This window comes from Gavialis gangeticus, unplaced genomic scaffold (genome assembly GCF_001723915.1).
Source record: "Gavialis gangeticus isolate Ggan-Ray unplaced genomic scaffold, GavGan_comp1, whole genome shotgun sequence".
Classification (NCBI taxonomy): Eukaryota; Metazoa; Chordata; order Crocodylia; family Gavialidae; genus Gavialis; species Gavialis gangeticus.
Window position 1 is genome coordinate 8,504,125 of NW_017728998.1, and position 22,645 is coordinate 8,526,769.

Below are 22,645 nucleotides of genomic sequence, written 5' to 3' on the forward strand. Positions count from 1 at the left end.
AATTGTGGAGAATTCTCTGGTGGTCTGGTTCCTTGATTTAAAATGAAATCAAAGATGGCAAGTGGCTAATGTGGCTTTTCTCTCTCTTTTCCAGAATTCACAAAACCACCACTAGCACCAAAACCAAAGATTATCGGTCATCTGTCTCCAGTAGCTGTCCCCAAATTTTCTCCTTCGCTGACAAGATCTGATGTTCTTCATAATCCAAACTCTATGTCTAGGGGTCCAAAACCACCCATTGCTCCCTGCTTTATGACTTGCCTATTTGCAAAATAACGTCTGCTTATAAAATAGTTCCATTGCACCAAATGACCACAGAGCACTGTTTTGAAACATTTATAAGCACAGGCTCTGTTTACGTGCCAGTCCCAGTGGCTGGTGTTATAATGGCCTCAGGATTCGAAGCTGTCAGGAACAACAAATTGCCAACGAGAAACACATCCTGTAAAACACTGCCTGTGTAGTTTATTTAAATTTGAATCAGTATCTCTGTTGTTGGCATGTAGCATTAGTCATGACTTAAACCACAGGAAAAGAACAACCTTCCCCACCCAGAAAACAAAGCAATAACAAATGCGACTGGCATATCAGTGGGGAGCAGGCTTTTTTATCAGTTTATTTTCAAATACTAGTTATTTGTAAAAATAAAATATTGGAAACTAAATAAAATGCGCAGCAATTTTCAGTCATTTATCTGGGTCATGGAGCGGCATCAGAAACCTTGGTATTAATGGCTGCAATGCCTCTGCTGCATCGATCTTCACGCTAACATTCTTGAGTACATGATATGCAACATCATATTTCACAACAGGGTGCTTTTCACTAAGAAGGTAAAAAGACAGAGGTATGGTGGGTGTAGGCCATGGCGGGCAATATATCAGTATGCAGCATAGTATATACACACTATGGCCTAGCAAACTAGTTTATATCTAGCTGTGCCAGCAGCATTCAATCATCTTAGATAGCTTGATTCCAAGAAGGGAGCATTCACAAATCTGCAAAGCCAACAGAAGTTCAGAGAGGTCAGTGTTTCTCAAGAACAGACCTATTCCGTGAAACAGCTTACCCAATCTGAGAGGTTATGGGACAATGCTTTGGGTGCTATTTGGACAGATTTTAACTCCTTATTTTCACTGCAACAAGGGTGAAATTCTGTTCACACCTTGAATTCGTTTCAGATATGGAAATGCAGCCTACAAGGTCTAACAGAATTTGTGAAGCTGCAGTTATGCTTAGATTCTACTTTCCATAGGGGGTGGGGGGAAACCCAACAAAACATAATCATACTTGCATATCATCTGGGTCAGTAAGGCATTCTTCCAGCTGAGAAACTGAGGATATCAAATTGATCAAATGCTTTCATTTCCCAAAGCAAACAAGTTTATTTGGGTAGATGTGATATCTTTTATTAGACCAAATAAATAGTTGGAAAAATTGTTCTTTGCAAGCTTTCAGGCACAAACATTCTTCTTCAGGCAGAGGGAGAGTCTTATTTAACCTTTTCTAGGTATCACAATGTACATGAAGGAATAGCACATGAATCCATGAGTACCTAGGATATGACTTACACTGGAGAAACCAACATGGCCCAATGAATTGATTGCCTGCTCTTTTAGCTAAGGGCAGGCAGTCAAAAAAGGCCAAGGCCAAGGCTGAACCAATTCAAGTTCCGCAGATTAATCTAAGCTGCAAAGACTGAACAGATAGGCAAGTGAACAGATATTCACTTTTGACTCCAGAAGGGCAGCCACATGCCTGCAGCGGCCCAGGCCATAAGCAGGGGTGCTAGAGCATGCATCACTGCTCAGCTAAAGCTAGTGTGGCCTTGGAAGAAGTGCAAAACATCCTGGATGTTGGGGGACTATGAGTTAACTTGACATCTGGAGGGAATCCGGGACAGAAGTTCAATAAACTGATTGAAACTAAATCAGTTAAGTCTGATACTACATCCACGTGCACTTAACTTCTGTTGTGTTACAGATTTGAACTGGATTCCGATTGCTGATACCGGTTTATCGGTAATTTCTGTCCCTAGCCTTTGATCTCTTGATCCACTTCTCATTTTTCAAATTCCTTTTTATTGTTATAGTGTGTTTCCATAAAAACCATCAACAATGTTATGGAAATGACTTATATTTTTTTGTTCAACAATAGCGTGGTAGCCATAAAATCACTACAGTAGAGGCATCAGTATGAATTTCTTTAAGGCTGTCTCCGCTCAGCAGATGTCTAGATCTGATAGCTTCCCCCACAGCCAGATCTGCACATAGATCAGCAGGTGAATAAACAAACAAAATGAATTTTGAACAATCTCTGCCATCAGTGCTCTGTGAGAGCAAGAGAGCAGCAGAGAGCATGCAAAAAAAAAAAGACGACAACAGGTTCACATGCACACTTTCCCTTATATAGCTCAATCTTTCCTTGTGAGATTATACACATTTCATCTAGCCCAGGTCCATCTCTCGGTTGGCGGAAGCAGACCGTTTGCTGTAGCTTGCGCCTCTCCTGTCTTCTTCATGCCTGTCATCCCCCTCTTACACACTCCCTGGACAATCCTCCTTATCCTATGCCTTCCCCTTTTAAGCATCCAGGTCGTGTCATGTTTTAACATTTCTTTGCTCTCAGGCTTAGCCTTGCAAGAAGTGAACTGCTTTTAACTTGGATACAGCCAGGTAGGGGCATGGCCCAAAGAACAGCTTCCCTTTCCCCGCCCCCGCCCTCAAATACGTACTTGTGTCATTGTGCGTCTTTCCTGCTCGATTCTTTAACAACCTTTTAGATTTAATTCTATGCTTTCAAGACACCAGAAAAGTATAATCTACACAAACCTTATATAAACCTCTCATTCACAAGCCAAAATTCAGCCACCTCTCTTCATTGTGTATTTAAATTTATTAAGAAAATATTTAACCAGGGATATTGATAGAGGTCCAGCGCAGGCTAAAATGTTGACCTGTAGATGAAAATCATAGTATCAATAAGCAGAAGTCATACTGCCAGTCTTCAATGCCAACTACTGCAGACTTACAGAAAAGAGATGCTTCAAACTGCAAACATTATCAGCTCTATACTCTTTTGGGGAAAAAGTAACCGGTTTCCCCAAGAAAAGCAATGGAGAGGCATAATACATATTCTGTTCGAGATAATAAGCGTAGGGCCATTTGTAAACCAACAGACCTGTTCAATCAAAATGAACCCAAGCCCATTTGAAAAGCTATTTTTCTTTCTTTTAGGTATTCTTTTAGAAAAAAGCAACTCTCTGTGAGTAAAGTTATGCCCCTGAGGTTTTTCTATGTACCTCCTACTCTGTGTATTAGATAATAATTACAAGCTGCCTTCTACTGGCTTACATTTGCAGCTTTGAAGAAACACATACTTTAATATAGTATCAAAATGAAAAAAACATAACAGTGCCACCCTAAAGCCATTGTTATAATTGCTTTGGGAGCCTTGATCAATTTAAAACACATAGATCTGCTTTGAACTACTAAGAGTCAGCCTAAGCAGAAATATTAAAAGTATGGCGCAGATATACAGCAAAAGGGGACTGACAGAAAAAACAGAAAAAGCTGCAAAAAGAGGAAAAATATTTAATTCCAATGAAAATGGAATTAAGGAGTGAATTTATATTTTCTTAAACAAGACATTCATTCTAAATCCAACAAAAATTAGTCCGAGAAATCACATTGCATTAAAGTTTACAGTCCTCTGTTTTGACAAAACACCCTGCATTCATTGCATTTGTTATCTATGAAATTAAGATTGAATCTTCTTTTCCAAGCAAAAACGTCACAAATATTTATGTAGACTGCCACCCATTGGTGCTTGAGAAACAATGATTAAGGGTCAGATTGACAAGATGGGAACCCTGGACAATAGATAAATAGGAAATGCCACCGAGACGATTATGAACATGATTCGCACTCAGATCTCCCATTAATGTCTCTGATGTAACTGTCTTTATGTTGGTTCCCCATTAAGTTTTATATTTTATGAATACACGTCGCTGACATCTGAAAGCTCAGTGTGTATCATCTGGCTTTAATTATCTCAAAGATCTCCAGATTCCCTATATACTAAGCTCTTAACTCCAGGAAGTCAAGCCTTGTGAAAGCTGTCACTTGCCCTACTACATCTTGGATTCTCATCCTTGTTTCAGGTTGAACAGCAGCTACTTTTCTGGGGTTAAGACTTGGCTATTACAGTCTGTTTGCTCTAAATAATAAACCACAGTGATTGTGCAAGTCTTCTTTCATTATATTATAAAATGTTGAGCATCTTAGCCAAAAAAGATCCCATCTAAACATATAGTTTGGTTCTTCAACAGATGCAACTCCAACCAAGCTCTGACACTTTATACTGGCTTAGAATCTGACTCAGCGTCTTCTTGCTTAAAAAGATCTGTTCAGTTTGTGGCTTAGAAATCCTTTCCTTTTACTTCCTAAAACAAGTTTCTGCACTTGAGCCCCAACATTGCTACAGAAGAGTAAGGTTAAGTCTATACGTATTACTTGGAACCTCCCATCAGAGAAGTGAAGATAGTCCAGAAACATCTCTTTGCTCAACATTGTACTGCAGAGCGGTCGATGCCTACACTTCTCCCACCTATCCCAAGCTGAGGATATTTTGCTGTTACGTTCATATCAAATCATAGGGAAGCCTTTGCTTCCCTATGCCCAGGCACCATGAATATTGCAGCATCATCTCATTTCCTTATCGACCCCCATATTGACACGGGGCTCAGAATGGCTTCATTGTACAGCAGCCCAGTTTTAACACATTTCTCTGGTCTTCCCTATTGCCGCTTATCCACGTTGCTGAGGTTGAGACACAGCTAGCTCCACGGTCCAGCTGAAATCATTGATCTACCGGCATACTTGCAAATATGGCAGTAGAGCAGCTGGCAGCGTTCTGCACTGCACAAAAAAAAACAAAAAAAAAAAAACGGGGAGTTTTCAGATCGAAGAGTCATCCTGCAGATATCTGCCTGAGGTTCGCCGGCAACTTCTATATCCCCAGTCTCATCATGCCCTGCTTTCTTGTTTCTGCAACAAGTAGGATGAAAACGTCTCGCACGCCTTGAATGTTTGTTCATAAGCTAAGACTTCTTTTTTCCATCTACCTTCCATATTTCTTTCCATGCATGCCCACTAGACTTCTTGGTCAGCCTCTCCCTATTCTACTTCCAATATTCCTTTATCTTGGGCTGGTCTATTCATTTACAGATATTGCAGTCTTTCCCTGGACAATTGGAGCCCTTGCAGTTTGAAACGATTTCTCTTGGCTTAAAGTTGTTTCTCTCAACAACCCCTCCCCCCCCCAGAATCTGGGATCACAAATCCCATGGGCAATGTTTTCTCTTCATAGGAAATCTTATGTTTCCAAAGTTAACATCCGTGCCACAGCTCTCAGTTCTGCAATGCATCAATTCTCGCAGGTTTACTGCTTTTTACCTGAAATCAAGAACTCTCTATAGTCTCATTCTGTCTGGGGTCACAGTTCTCCACAAACATGCATCAATTGTTTCAGTGCTTTGGGCATTATGCCTATAACAATGTCTTATTCATTTCTCATCTTTTTCCTTAAGATGAAAAAGTACCCCCCACACCCCCAAAAAAGCTTTATCTTCATTTTGTCACCTTTATCTCCCATGGTCAGCTCTGCATAGGAATTTAATTATAGCTTCCATTGCTTTCGTGTTTGTGCAAGGTTTTATCCTGAAATCCAGCATTCCCCATAGTCCAAATCCTTTCATAGTGCCTGAATGCTTTGTTTCTACATGCTACCGTGTTTGCTTGTTAATCACAACCTTTTCCTTGCTGTGGGTATTAAACTGATTTTTTCCTACCATGTTTCAGTTTCTGCATGGATAATGAAATAAGAGGATTCTAGGTCTGTAAAACTAAATTGATTATTTATTAACAGAGCTGTTTCCACAACTGCGGACAGCACTGCAGCTCATACACGCAGACTTAACTAGTTTCCACCTGTAACCTGTCCTCCTCCTCCCAATTTCCATGTAGGTTGCCATGCTGACCACATAAAGTGTATCTAAGTGAAAGCCTAAGATTCTTATCACAAGAAACTTAGAGGCATGCTGTGCAAAAACGCAGCTACTTACATGCAGAGAGAACTAACTACACAAGTGTGACTGTATAAGGGCACCGAACAGTCGGTGAGTCTGGCCAGAAGCACGTGACCCGCGTTAACAGTCCTACCTTTATGTTAAAAAACTTCACGAGCATCTTGTGTCGCTGCTAATTAGTAAGCCTTGTAGGCCGCGTCCATATGTGGTGAGGACAGTTGGTTCCCCAGGAACAACTAGCGGTGGCACATCTCACATCACCACTAGTTGTCCCCAAGAAATACCCATGGCACGAGTGCTCTGGCATGCAGCAAGTTACCGCAGGGGCAGATGAGGACAGCAGCAGCCGTACCTGGGTCCTGGGGGACTCCTGGGGTTGCAGCAGTGGTGCAGTCTGCCCGGCAGCTGCAGCACAGCTTTGGGCAGCCCAGCTCCACTTTTGAGTGGTGCATTCTGCCCCCGCGTATGCCACTGATTTTTTTCTCCATGGAGCAAAAAACAACAACGCCCCCCCACTGCACGTTGCTCCTTTGCAGCACAGTGAAGTATGCGGCACCGCAGACACGTCATACTGCATGGCTGCGCTCGTCTGGACGTGGCCAGAGATGTTTATTGTATTGCCCTGAACTCCTACTCCATTAATTAGTCAGGAAAGGCCCAAATACATATCTTAGAAAAGGCATCTTCTCAAAGTATGGGTTGAAAACAGCTAACGAGATGTTGTTTAGTCTCCTTTTGTTCCATGGAAAAAGATGCCTTTCAGCTGACTGTACCTGGCTGTGATTGAACTGCAATGGAAAAGTTGTGCGCCACCAACATCCTTGCCCTCACTCTCCTCCATCTTGGAGTGTCTTGGTGCACAATTCATTTACCACAATTACTTTGAAATATGTTATTTCACAAACAGTTTCAGACTTTTCATCTACAATCTTAAAGAAGCATACGCTGTATAAATGACTTTCCATGGACTGTTATGTCTTTAGCACTCTTAGAATAGCAATGAGCAGTCGCAAATTCAACTCGTGTACCCCGAGTGGAAGAAAAACTAAGAAATAGTATGTAAATATCTGCCACATTTACAAAGAAGTACGGCTGAGTTCATGCATGCTACCTTACCTTATTCGCTGATTATACAATATCTTCAGTACTATTTTTAGGGTTAAATATTTAAATCATTATCCCAGCAGCTTTTATTCCACACACTATTCAGAGCCATGTCTTCTGAGAAAACAAAACTACGTCTATTTTGAGTCTGCACTTTACCATTCATTGTTACAACCTGCATTGCCCAAAGTCAGCCATGTGCTGAAAGTATCTTGTCCTGACGCGCACTGCTTTAAAATAATATTTAGTGATATAAGTATATATCTGTAGCAAGTGAGCAAAGTTTGCTGCATTTAAGGGAAATCTGCTAGCTCCATCAACTCAGAACCAATTTGCCCCAAAGGCATTTCTTTTCAATGAGGGTATTTCTCAACCAAATTTTGACTATCCTCCCGCAATGGGCAGATCTACAATTTTGAAAAAGGGGAGTGCACATGGTGAGGTGCATCACTGCATGCAACACAATACATATTTTTCTTCAAGTAAGAGACACTCATATGTTTACTAGTATGCTACAGCCGTAAGGCTGTATTATTCAGTTTAAGGTTGATGCAAAAATAACTATTGTAATGAGTTAAAAATAGTCTGCCAGGCTGTGAAATAGGAGCTATGTTACCAGGAGCAGCTAACAGACAACACATCGGTGGAAAAAAAGGCTAGCTTAATTAGTGGAACATCAAGGCCATTAAAAATGAGAAAGGGTCATTAACAGCTATGGACTAAAAGGAATCGGGTAGATTTTAATGAGCCATGAAGTTAATTGACTCCCTCACTGCTGTCTGAACAGAAATATTGCCAGGAAGTTTGTTTTAAACTTTGGGTAGAACAGGAATTAAAAGGGGAACGGAGCTGTACCAATGTACCCCTGCTGGATCTACCACTGCTTCCCATGCTGTCTGAACACTAGGTATCAAAACTATTTTATAAATGAGGAAAGTGCATGAGGAAGAAAAACACTCACAAACAGCCGAACCATTTTTGCTCCATCAGGGTAAGAATTTAGAATGAAAATGCTTACGCGACCTTACCTGTACCCATCTCTGAAAGCTCTCTAAGGTGCATTAAATCTAATAATTACAGGTTATAATCAGGTAGTCATAACAAGCTCAGAATACTTTACACAACTCATTGCTAATAAAAATCTTAAATGTTGACTTGTTACCTTATTCACAGCTGCTGCTCTCCAAACATGTATTATTTATTGTAACATCATAAATTCTGAAACGTACAACTTAGCGACAGAGCCCGGGCATGCATAAGCTAATCTCCCTCTATGCGAAGACAGCTGCTTCTCTTCAGAGGATAAAGTACATCTTAAAAGGTTTGCAGTATATATAAAGTGTTCTTCTTAATATACTATGATATCTTCTGTAACCAACTACTTGGAATGAGGACAAATAGCTCTCAATAATTAAGTAGCTGCACAGAAGAGAAAATCACAAACCTATCAGTGCTGGTAGGGAAAAAACCTTAAGATTATGAAAACGTTTATGGGTTTCTGCTTAGTGTAATTCTTCTCTCTGGAAATACCTTTGCACTCTAAACATACTCTAAAGCTGAAAGTTTTAGCCTGGCATAGAAACAATAATATTTTCTTTAAAAGAAAAGGAAGATGCATAGGAACATATCTGGGAACTTTCAAATTTTATAATACGCTCCAGGACTTCCAACAACTTCAGCACTTCTTTTACACAGATTTTGGAATAAGCAGCAAATTAGAAAGAAAAAAAAAAGTCTTATAAAATCTTGATCAAGGTCAATTTTGCTGACCTTGATCTTGTATCCTCACACTTACAGATGCCCCAGTCCTACAGCTGGTATGCATCTAACAAGGTTCATAAAGCAAAGCAACGTTTCAACACTTGGTTCAGCTCTCATGAACTTCAAGAGGAGATTTAAAAAAAAAAACCCTACTATTCCACTACTCAATTTGCAAATGCAAGCACTAAACATGCTCTTTGATTAAACATAGTTAAACCAGAGGCAGTAACTGAGTCTGTCTTGTATCCTCCACTCCAGAATCTCATTTATTAGAGATTCCTGTGCAGATTATCAAAGAGACAGTAGCAGGTCTTGAAACAGAAAAAAAGACACAAACATTGCAATTATAGGAGATAACTGCCATTTACAGAGATTACAAATTAGCCTCTAGCCTAGGGACTGATGCTGCCATCCTCATCCAAGCTAATTCTGGAGTGCCTTACAACAGAGGTTCCCAACCCGCGGGCTGCAAAGAGTTGGCTGCCGGTCCACAGGAGGGTCCACTGCCAAAGTCCAGAAGTAACTGATATACCGCGGACGGGAAGCCCACCCTTTTTTCTACTGAAGCCCAGAAGTAACCAGCATAATGTGGACCAGAAGCCAACCTTTTTTAATACTGAGTATAAAAGATTCCGGTTTACTGCCAGTCTCTTCCAGTCTGCAGTATACTGGTCCACAGTTTGCCAGTCTGCGGTCTAAAAAGGTTGGAAACCGCTGTCTGACTAGTTTGACACTGTAAAAGACTCAGATTGTAACATTATTTTACAGTCTGAAACTATCAAACATTTTATGAACATCCTACGTGAGCATATTTCAGCCTACTGACAGATCAAGAAGTGTTTTCGGGGTCTGTCATTTGCTGTTCACCTTCAGCAGTTAACTGTGACACATGATATTGTTTTTTCATTGCATCTAGCTCATAACCAGTTTTATTCACAGCAGTCCCAGAGACTATCAGAAGACGACTGCCTTTATGGTTTCTTGAAGGCCTTTAAGAAATTAATCCACAAAACCCTCCATTAATTTGTAAAGAGCTCTGGAACATGCAACCAATTTAAGGCGCGTGGATGGAGTTCTGCCCGAGTCTCCCATATAGATAAGGGTGGCAGTAAAGGTAGAAAATCTCTTTTTAGTGGTGGCTTACTACACTTGGACTACCATGGTGGACTCAGTCCTGAAAGGAGCCATGTCTTCAGTTCACATAGTCTACAACAACTTGAAGTCTCATCGGTCACCCAAGAGGACTGCTCCCCCTCGTAACACTTTTAGAGGGAAAGCAAAATAGGTCAAATTCATGCTCAATATAAGCATGCAAACATCAAATTAATTTAACCCCATTTCATTGTTTTACTTATTGCAAACCAACATAAAGATTTTAAGAGGTTTGTTTGTTAATAAAAGAAGCACTAACCAGAGTGGTGATTAATAGTCATTGGAAGTTCAGAACTAAAGCAACAGCGTTATAAATGATCCACCACAGCGTAGGAGACTAAAGGACATTTTACAAATATTTTCAGCTAGGAAATAAAGGAGGAGCTTTAGATCCTTTTGACTTGTCTGCTGTTCTTCTGTGCGTCAATGTCTTTAATTATGTTATAAATAATTAGCAACACCGAAGTAGAGACTAATTGACAAACTACCCAAAAGCCTTCTACATGCAAAGAAAACCATAGAAGTTACACTACCATTTTCCACAGGTTTATTTAACTCCCAATGCACAGAAAACACAGTCTAGCAATGCCTACTCTGCTTCTGAGATGTAATAAAGCTGCGCTAGCCGCCGTTTGGAAGGCTTCATTCTTCCATTCCCATTGAAAGCAAGCCTCAGGATGCCTAGAGAGGAATCTGCAACTGTTGCTCAGTTCTCTCGCTAAAAGATAAAGTGACTCTTATTGTAAGCACTGCATAAAGGCTAACCGTGCTCTCCAACAGAACAAATAACGTAGCCCCAGATACATGGGCTTGAAGACCATATAAAACAGCCGTAACACAAATAAGAATGCTTCCAAGCCTGTATGGAAACCACAGAGCTTACACGCATGAGCTCAAACGCAAACACTTGCTTGAGTCTCCCTGAAATCAATGAGATTTAAAAACCAGCTGAAAGCTAGGCATGTGCTGCAAGGGCTTTCCTAAAGCAGCACTTGAAGTACTTGACTACCTGCGTATCCTTGTGTTTACACTCGGTCATATGCTACCGTGTATCTAGCAGAAATGGTCATCTTTTTAAAATAACTAACTACAAGATTTATTTTTTCATTGCTTGCAGTCACAGCCTACATGCCTCACTGATAATCCCTGTGTTGGAGGCAACTACATCCATTTGGTTTAGATGCTTTCCATATGCCACACAAGAATTTTTTTTATTTTTTATTTTTTAGAGCATTTATCCTTTTAAAGTTTCAAGAAAGATTTGCGAATGCAATTAAACTACTTTTTCCCCATAAGCACTACTGCTTTCAGAATTTCTGAATACATGCACGAAGCAAGGGAGTGCTCAATGTACTCTGGAAACATAGACACAGAGAGAATTGCTGAGGGCCTTCTTACATGCTGTGCTGTGATCCACACACATGTAGATCAGGGTTAGTGCTAGCTTGGAGGTTGGAGCCATCACATTCTTAGTCTGGTAAACTCTGACTGTCCCTAGTTGTCACTAGAGGCCTGGTAAGCTGGGGTAGGACTAGGAACTGTAGCTGTGAGTTGCCACTACAGGGCTGGTGAGCCAAGACAGACTTCTATCCCTGCTCTGCAGGTGGGGGTATGAGATATCCTGGGATACTGGAGGACTTCAACTTGGGGGTGCACATCTACAGGCAGTGGCCACACCTTAATGGAACAGATGCTGGGGAGCGCAGATCAGAGATCATCCTGCCCTGGAGTGGTGCAACAAGTGCTTCAAGTCACTTTAAGGTGTTATTATGCAGGCAATTCAAGAGTTAAGAGCTCCAGGAATCGCCCCAAATTATCATGCAACAAGGCCCTGAGACCATACTACAGCAAAATTCCTGAAGTTCCATGTTTCTTGCCGTGGAAGATGCAGTTTTGCTTATCTAGAAGAATTGTGAGATGCTATTATAAGGTGCCTAGAGGTCCTCCTCCCACCCCAAATACAGTTACGCATGGCCAACACATGTCCCTTACCATCATGACTCACAAGTCAGGAGGAAGCACTGGAGTCATTACAAAGCTATTATACAACCTCTGTAACTCCATTTTACAGATGGGAGATAGACCCAGGGAAACTAAGGGGCCAAATCTATAAATGGTAGATAGGCACTTAACTTGGACTGAAATACCTTTCTAGATCTGATCCTTAGTGACTGAGCACACAGGAAGTCTGTGCTAGTGTAGGAAACCAAACCTAGCTCTCCTGTGTCTCGAGAAAATCCCTAACCCACCGAACCAGCTTTGCTTTCTGGAGCCTCCTTTCCCCAAGGGTCTTCTAGCTAGAAGAGGACAGTTAAGTTTCCATGTGCTCTTTCATGCCTGGGCCTTTCTGCTGGGACTGCTAATTGTCCTCATCATGTGCTAGGAATATAGTTATATGGTTAAAAAAAACTAATTAAAACCACTAATAAAAGCCACTGGCTATCAGATAACATTATCTTTAGTAATTAAGGACAGACTGATTTTGCAGCTCATTGCAAATCAACAGGATGTAGATTAATTATTTTGTCAAAGCATTACTCCATACATTTTCAAACCCTGAACCTATGTTTTACGACTTCTAATAGAAATCACCAGTCAGTATGGAAAGAAGGGAATATGCCTAGCAAGCGAATGGTATCAACCAAGACCCAGCAAGTTCTTTTCAGCAGTGTAACTAGAAGTGGGCAAGGAAGGCACCAGACCTGGGCGCTGACTTGGGCGAGGCACCAGAATCGCTCCCCACTCCCATGAGTCCATGCTCTGGCAGCAAAAGCAGCCCCATAGCATTGCTCTTGCAACAGCAGATGGGTGCCTAGGCAGTGTAGTGCTGCTGTGAGAGCAACAGCTGGGGCGGACAGACCATGCACCAGCAGTAGGCGATTGTTTTCAAGTCCCCAGTATCAGTATGACCCACCTGCCCTGGGTTCTCAGACCCATGCCCCAATGACGTTCTCCCCATTCTTGCCTCCAGGGTCTTCCCAGAGCATCAACTATGCTTGTCACATCTCCAGTTATTTTCACTCTACCTTCTTTCCACTGCCTCTGAGCTTAAGTGTCTTGTAATGGCATTCGATATTTATAATGTTAATATGGAAGCAACAGAATATGTTTTCTTTTCAAAGGTCACCATTATATTAACGGTATTTAATGCACTGTAACAACTGCATGCTCTTTAGAGATAAGACTATATTTATCATTTTTCTATCATGTATTGGCATTCAAGGACTCTAAAATTTCTTTTATTTTTTTTTCCTCCAGAAAACCAGCTGCAAAATATTAGAATGATTCATGCAACCTTTGCAGCTTCAACTTTTTCTACATTTCACAGTGCATCAAAAGGCCATGCATGTCTAGAGGTTTAAAAAATATATAACAGCTAGAAGTGGGAAGTACATCTCCGTGATCTGTGTTAAGCATACAAAAAGTTTACCTGTGACTCAATACATTGTTAACTAAACCCAGGCCCACACTTCATCAGATACTTATGAATCTAGTCCCAGTCCAACGGGAGAAGTCACCCTGTGCACAAGGGTTGGCTAACATTGCTACCCTTCGAGAACCATGGCTCCTCCCTTGTACACACATCCTTGCTGCAGCTGGAAAAGCATGAACAGAACAAGGAGCAATGGGCTCAAGTTGCAGCAAGGGAAGTTTAGGTTAGATATTAGGAAGAATTGTCTCAGTAGGAGGGCAGTAAAACACTGGAACAGGTTACCGAGGGAGGTGGTGAAGTCGCCATCCTTGGAGGTTTTCAAGACCCGGCTAGACAAAGCTTTAGTTAGGGGTAGTCCTGGTTTCAGTAGGGGGTTGGACTAGATGACCTCCTGAGGTCCCTTCCAGGCTTAACTGTCTATGATGCTGTGAATCTTTTATAAGGAGAACTAGGTACAGAGCAGAGGAAACTTTGAGTACGTGCAGAGGTTACGCTCAGAGACACCCAAGTAGCGTTAAGCGGATCTAAGTGCCAAACTGTACACATGCTTGGGGAGTTTAGATAGCTCAAAAATTTTTGACCTAAGGAGGAGAACTATGCAGATTGGGCTAATCTCTGCCTGATCTAACCAGATGGGTGTACAAGTTCAGGGCACAGCCCCATGGCTGGTAAAGCCCAGCCACTCACCCTAACCCTGAGGCTGCACTTTTCCTACCCCCTACCCACCTTGACCAGGCTGTTCTTGGCGCTTTGACTCCCCTCACCCCCAGATGCATAACCCCACCGCAGACCTGCCAGCCCCCACAAATACCATCAAAACCCCTCCAGACCCCACCCACCACAACTTACTCAGATCGCGTACCTGGCGTGGCACCCAGGCCCGGTGAAGCGTACACAAGTGAGACTCAATGATCACACAGCTTAAAGCAACCTGCATGATTGTAGATCAGGTCCTAGGGCACGTGCCCTACATCTATAACTGCATCTTCCCACTGAATATACCCCACTGCAGGCTTCTTCCGATTGTTCTGCCCCACTGTATTAAGTTACTCTGGGAACATAAACCACCTATCCACAGCTACCGAGTGCGTCAGTAAGTGGCACAGGCAGGATCAGATTTTAGGAATTCTTAGCTCTTGGTCTCACAATGTACTGGCTGCACATAATAAACACCACACAAAACAGCTGGCCACTGAAGGGAACTAGGTGTAAAGAACCGAGAGAAAAAGCTAAAGCTAAAGCAAAAGCCAAAGAGAGCCAAAATGCAAAATTGCCCGAAAGAACCTGAGTCAGCACAGAAGGGAACAGGAAAGGAAACTGCCTCTCGTTCTGGCAGGACTCCGTTGCAGAGCCAACCTGCACAGCTCCACCAATCTCTGCAACATGGGCTCAAAACAGTCTGGCTCTAATACCCCATAGTTCCAGTTTTGTAGCCATGACCTGCATCTCCTCAAAAAGAAAAAAAAATCCAACTTGATTTCCCTGTTGATTCTTCTCATCCCATAGAGAGAAAACAGGAAAACAATTGAACAATTCTTAAAAATGTAATGTTTGGGAAGTGTACTTTCCCATTTTTTTCCATCAGAGACCTTCTGATAGTCTCACTAACACAAAGCAGATGGAAGAAGAGTATTCCATGCCTCAACGGTCATATTATTTCAAGCAGCTAACATTATTTACAGGTACAATATGCTCTCACATCCTATTAAAATGGGTTGCAATTTAGATAACACAGTCCCCTCCCCCCCACTTCCATCCTCACAGAAAAACCTTCTTTGCCGCAGGTCTTATATTGCATTTAATTTTAGAGCAGAAGGGGAATGCTGTTTGCTGAAAAAATTTGGTCAGATCTGTAAGTACCTGCATGATTATTTTTTTTTAAATCACTGAAGATAGGAGGGGGACCATTTGGCTTATGGAAGTGGGTTGATGCCAGGGATCTAGCTTCCCCAGCTGCATGCATTTCTAAAGGCTAATACAAATGTGAAAGGTGTTTGGCTCGTGAAGCTAGTTTAAAGACCTCCTGGAGGTAAAATCTTCTTGGGCAGAAAATACTGGAGAAATAAAGGAGATCAGTTAAATAAATATGTCTTAATTGCATAAGCTGGGTGAGTGAGGTTCCTGGAATATAACTGAAAGGAGCTAATTAATGGGGAGTAAGAAATGTTGCAATTTCTCTCATTCAAAAGAACAAAAAAAAAATCAGCATAAGTTAAGTTCTGATCTCAGCTTTGCTGAATGCCCAGAATAAATCAGCGTGAGGATAGGAGTGATTCAAGTTAGCCTGTTGGAAGGCACAGCCCAAGGTGAAATAAGCCAGTCGTCTGTAGATAAGAAGCTGTGTTTGTGCTCTGTATGCATCCAGGTAATGGAAAAGGAATAAGATGTGAAGCCACTCACTGACCAAAACTTTCTGCCTTGGAGGAAACTATAGCATGAATCAACACAGACAAGTCCATTGGAAGGAGATAAATAACTGTTAGGGGGAGGGAGTGTTGGGGGGGAGGGGAAGAGGATGGGAGGGAGTACGCTCTAGCCCATATTAATTTTTTTGACTTTATTAATTAAGAAACAACAGGCCTGTTTTCCCTGTGACCTGTATCACAATAATCAAGAGCGACTCCACTGAAGTGCATGAGAGCTGCACAAGCCCAACTCATTAGAATCAGTCATCTGCACATTGAGATATTTAGGGCATAAAAAGGAAAACACAACAGGTGACTAGGGTGATTTATCCCTGGATATTTCTTGATTGGGAAAAAAGAAACATAAGAGTGAATCATTTGCATCAAGAGAGCCCTCTTGGCATATTAAAAATAAGGCACCAAACTCGTTTTATTTCACCGTAACAAGCTGAGGTCATTGCAATGCTACCAACAGGCTTTTACATCAAGAAAGATCTTTTTGTACCAGGTAAAACTATAAAAGTCAAGTCAGTGGTTTCAGCAAGCCCTCTGTCCCAGAAACACAACAGCATGCTACCAGAAGGGGAGACAATCCTTCAGTTGCAAAGAAGTCCATTAGCCGTGGCCACTAAGCACAGCCAAGGGCATAGTAAGACACAGATTTGCCCGCTGTACTCTACCAATCCTGGGGCTGCCCTGCGTCAAGCCTGTCTCTTAGGCACAGGCTACAGCATCCTGACAGCTGCTTCCACTCCGAAAGATCCCAGCTAGGCCATAAACAATTATCTCCGAAGGTAGAAAAAGTCCCAGACTCGCCTCCAAGGCCCTGACCAGGAAGGAGGTAGTGTAGGAGTATACAGCTAGATTTAGACACTGTCTAGTGATCTGGCTGCTTTCGTTGATTGATTACCGGGGGCAGACTTGAGAAACCTAAGAGATCCTTGATTTTCAGAAAGTGCTGAACACCTTATATTTAGAAGTCAGAAGCATTTCCAGCAGGGTCCCTGAAAATGGACATGCCTAAAATCTCTATTGAGAAAACGGCGTTCAAGAATCCCCCTATATTACCCAAGCATAAGGCTCTTGGTCTACATCCAGTAGATTCATGTGTAGTGGCCAGACTGGGCTCAGAGCCATTATCGAAGATAAGAGCAAGAGACAGAAAGGCAGAAAGACAGAGAGACAGTGATGTGTTTCATAGTCACAACATGAGTTTAAAGGGTTCTAAACACATTATATGTGAAATGGGTAAATAAATCCCAAGAAATGGAATTAAAATGAGAATTAATCACAAGAGTGGTGAGCCATGGCATGTGCATGGATCAGTTCATAGGGATCTTTTTAATTGCCTTTCAAAGGCCACTTTATCCCATTAAGATTGTCCTCAGGAGCTTTCAGGATATAAATTTATTTATTTATTTAACCTGGCAGCATTCATCATGTTTAGAAACAAACAAAAATTGATTTCTATTTAGCTTAATAAGCAAAGCCCCTGTTATCTTTCCCTCCTTGTATTCAATCTTTTTCTTTTCACCAATATAAATAACAAGAGACACATCAATTAAGCTGCAATCCATCTAAGCAATGAGATAACTATCATTACACTAATTTTAGTAACCTCTCATTTCCCTGCTGCATAGGTGAGAGTATAGATATATTTCAAATGACAGTTTTAGATTCATTGCTACTAACAAAGCAAGTCAAGTCAATCAGTCCCGAGGCCACTGAAACCGTTGGGGCACCTTAGATGCTGTAACAACCCTCCTCCCCTCCACTCCACTCTGTGTTGGGTTAGCCTTGTTCACTCTGTCAGCTGAAGCCCCCCATGCCATCCTCGATATTGATTTCCCACCTCTTCTTGGAGCTACCTCTTTTTCTCTTTCCCTCCACCGTGCCCTGCCTTATGGTGTTGGCAAAGGTGTCCAACCTTCTCATGTTGTGTCCAAACCATTGCAGCTTCCTTTGTCGTACAACCTCCAACAAGGGTTTGTAGGTTCCAATTGCTTGACCGATTTGCTGCTTAACAGACTCATTGGTCCGGTGCTCAGTGTACGAGACACGCAACCTTCTCCTAAAGCAGCTCATTTCCAATGCCTCAGCTCTGATCTCTAGCTTCTTATTAAGTGTCCATGGCCTGAAGCCATAAAGCATCACAGAGATGACCACAGCATGCAGCAGGTGTAACTTTATCTTCAGGGTAATACTGCAGCTTGTACAGATTTTCTTTAGCTTTGTTAGTTGGCTGGTGGCAATGGCTGTTCTGCTCTTGACTTGCTTTTCAGATGTTAAGTCTTCTGCGATGGTGGCTCACAGATACTTAAAACTTGTTACTCTTTTCAGTTTTTCATTGCCAATCTTCACATCAACATTGTTGTCAGTGATCTTGGAGGCTGCCATTACTTTGCTTTTCTCAGTGCTTATTTCCATTCTGTAGCTCTTGGCAGTTTCGTCTAGCATTTCTGTAAGCTCTTGAAGCTCTTCAAATGTCCCTGCTATCAGATCAATGTCATCAGCAAAGCACAAGTTGTTGATCATCCATCATCCAACTGATACAGTTCCTGTGAAATTTTCTAAGGCATCTGGCATGATTTGTTTGAGCAAGAGGTTGAAAAGGCATGGTGAGAGCAGGCAGCGTTGTCGCACTCCTACTACCGAAGTTGTCAATCAGCACCCTGCTATCTTCAGGATCAGCTGTTATGCTTTCCTTGATGTTACACAAAATTTGCAACATGATACCGAGGGAGAAAAAACTTAGCTAACCAAGTGGATGAAGTCAGTCTTCTGTGAATCATTCCACTTCCTAAAAAGGGAGTCTCCACCAGTGCACAAACTACCACACCATCAGTTTGATCAGCCATCCAAGCAAAGCACTTCTAAGAATAATACTGAACAGACACAAGCCTCAAGTAGAGACCACGGTGGTGCAAATGCAAGCTGGGTTCAGAGTGGGGACAAGTACCACGGAGCACATCTTCAACCTCAAAAGTACTGTGTGGAAAGTACCGTGATCCCAAAAAGAGCTTCACCATAACTTCCTAGACTTCAGACAAGCTTTTGAGAGGGTGCAGCACGAAGCACTTTGGCCCACCAATGATGCAAAGCTACTAACAAGCAGGTTGTAAATTATGACAGGCCTTCAAGGATGAAGGGTGATGTGGAGACAATCAGAAGTGGCACCTTCAGGGAGACACTTTGTTCCTCCTGCACTTGTGTTCCTCTGTATAAGAATAGCCAATGAAGACATGAAACACTGAGTTTGGTCACACGACAGAGTTACTGATCTCTGGTGCTCCAGCCTAGGTCTAACGACTGAGGCCAGGAGATATCCTTTCTGTTTCTTTCCAACATTCCTCTGGGTCAGACTGTATCACGAATAAACACAATAGGATCATGCAATGGACTCCTTTTTATACATTTACTGACAAGGCAGCCACTGACTGGGATTCTCAAACTGCTTACAGTTAAGTCAATGGGTTGTGTCACTGAAATCAAGGAAGCATAATTATATCTTCACAGAAGTGGAGGTAACAGTGATGTCTTCAGAAATGCACACGAAGTTCTCTTATTTCCCCAGGATGATCTCTAAAAGCCTCTATTTTCTTTCCTGAACTCTGCAAAGAAGCTAGTGTAAGAAAATCAATATACAACCCAGCATGGTGGAAGCCTTATTGCAAAGTTTTATTAATATGATCTCAAAGATTTTAGGCAAAGGGAGTGAGATTCCTAGCTCGCATGAATCAATATATTGTGCCTGAAGTTTAGCAAACCCATGTCAATTTACACCAGTAGAAAATCTGTCCCATGTTACTTTACTATAAAGAAATGTTCCAACTTCTAATTAAATAATAAGTTTTAAAGTGGAATTCTTCAAGCTAGAGGAAGGTTATTAATTTATTTTGTAATCCTGAGGATCAAGTTGGCTTTTTACATGAAGTAACGTAGGACAAAGCAAAAAAAAAAAAAATTATACTAGATTTAGATTCCTGTAACCTAAAGACATGCATAGTTATTGATAGTATCCATCACTATTCACCAATCTTCCCAAAACGCTGACAGAAATATCAGCTGGCTAAGTGCTGACTCATACGCCGTAGCCCCTGTGTCACAGTTAATCTGAAATGGATCTCTGTTTCTGCAGGTAAAATAAAACTATTGTGTGTAGTATGCAATGGCTGGCAATTTTAAATCAACCTATCAATCTGCACCACTTTTACGACTCCCAAAAGATTTCATGATTATCCCACAAGAGTTTTCTCCTGAATCCTTGACGAATCAAATCAAAATAGACCCAATTATTTTTCCATTCTTCTCTACACAAAATCAAATATAACTCTTTATTTTAACTCTCTTTCCACTGCTACTTTAACTTAATTGGGGCTCTAACTACAAGATGGAGAAAAAGTACATAGAAAGGTACATTTGCATTTATTAGTGAATACCAAACTTTGGTAGACTTGGATTTTGACAGTAGGGGAACTGAGAAAGCAGTTACCTTCCCAGCCTCTGCATGTTGGGGAAAAAAAACGTTATCCTTAACTTAGTTTATTTCTGAATAAGTCAGGCAGTATTTGGTTCTTTTGTGTTGATTTTTTTTTTTTTAATGTGTGGGTTTGTTGCTGATCATTTTTTACATAAAGTCCCAGACAACACAGCAATGGCTTTCCTGTTGTGTGTTCAGGCAAACTAATAATGGATAACAACCTGGAGAGATGAGAAATTCTTTTTAAAATTCACTGGGGATATAGACTTGACCAAGTCACCAGGGAATTAATTTGTATTAGGCTTTAAATAGCATCTTTCATCCCTTTGGTACTGCATTAAAGAAATGAATTATCTAAGAGTATACAAGTGTTCAGAACTGGAAAAGAAAACTATCAAATCCACTCAAAACTTCAGGGGATATAAAGGTAGAAATGCCATTTAACAGAGCCACAATCCTGCCGATTCCTGGAGGGGCCCTGCTACACATTCAAATTAAAGCTGGATACAAACCAGCTATAAACTTGTTACATATTTTTAGGCACTAACTTTTTACAGCTGGATAGTCATTTTTATCATGCAGTTATTACTTTGCAGGTGTGGCTGGGCTAAATTTATTGTGCAATTCACCAGCTAATTGTGTGATAATTACTGTGCACTTGTGACTGGTTTTACTTTTCTCGCGTGACTGGTCTAAATGTATTCCATGATTTAATGCAATAGCTATATGGTCAAGTATTAAAGCCTGCAAAGTTTCTTTCAGCCATAGGCACGGCACCTGGGTACAGCTGAACTTCAGAAAAAATGCTCCCCTCTCATGGGGTTCAATTAAAAAAAAAAAAATGAGGATTAACAGTAAAAGCTAAATATAGTCACTAGACTAGCAAGTATAAGAGACAACTAAAGCTAACACAAAGGTTACTCTATCCATTTGCAATAGGTAGCATAAATGAACCAAGTCATGGCTGTAAACCATCTTGCCCTCAAGACAGTTCATATAGGAGTGAAGATGGAATATATAACTCCACAGTGGATCGTGCTGGTTAACTGATCTCCTACACATGGGACCATAAGCACTATGAGTAGGATTACCATGTATAAATACTTTTGAGGAAAGCTTAGATGACAGGACAATAACCAACTGTCACGCAAGTAACAGAATACTCTTCTTCACCACTTCAGAGAAAAGTGCACGAAGAGGAGAGTGCGAGAGGGATACTAAAGGAGTGGAAATGCACTGCCTAACATATGGTATTTGCTTGAGTTCTACTATAGTTTCCCCACAATGTAGAGGCAAATGTTGCAGATAACAAGATCTCGGTATAGAAGATGCACAACTAAACTGCGTTGCAGGCAATAAGTAATACTGCTGTTACACGCTTGAAAGAGATAGTCCTATAATCAGCATACAGTATATAATGCAGTTTTGCAAAAATCAATTTTACTTCTGCTAACATTGTTAAAATAAAACCTGCAATCTAAAACTCAACTTAGTATAGAAAAAGAAAATTGAATTTATTATTGCTCATGTGGCATAGCCTCCCTCTCTCTGTGCAGTAGAAATTCTACATGTTACTAATAGGTCACTTTATGCAAGTGGCCTTGCATACTTACCCAAAACATATTCTTGCCATATAAAGCATTCAGAGTCTTGGCTCTTTTTCATACTGCAATTAAGCCTCTAGGGGCATTCGGATTTCACAAAAATATTTGTACATTGCCTCTTCTTTATCAAGTCAATGGGGTTAGAGGTTAAATGAAAGTATCTTGAAATACATATCTATAACATTATCTTAAGATTCCTGAAAGCCTTAAAAAAAAAATCTGTCCTTAAGCAGCAATTGCTATCATGACAACTTATTCACTGCTATGAGACTGTTCAATATGTATGCAACCAGAAGCGTTCACAGTTGCATACGTACAGGTCAAAACGTTATTTTAATTATCTTCTGCTTTCGATGCTTCCAGAAATATGTACATTTTCATTACAGAGAAACTTTGTCAAGCTGCACACCAATCAAAGCAACACACTTACCAAGTTATACACTTAGGGCCTTGTTACACAGTAATTTTGGGTGGTTCCTGAAGCTCTTAATCCCCGTCTGGTCTTCCCATTAACATCTGAAACTAGCTTTAAGGACTTACTATGCGGCTTAGAGTTATGTTGCTCCAGGGCAGGCTTATCTCTGATGCATGTTACCCAACTCATTTTACAATAAGGTGTAA

The 22,645-nt window shown here is 41.1% G+C and overlaps 1 protein-coding gene across 1 annotated transcript in view; it reads right to left on the minus strand.

Moving 5' to 3' along the window:
- The window catches only part of CDH13 (cadherin 13), a 948,741-nt gene that overhangs the window by 730,228 nt on the left and 195,868 nt on the right, over positions 1-22,645 (minus strand). The gene's annotated exons all lie outside the window — the stretch shown is intronic.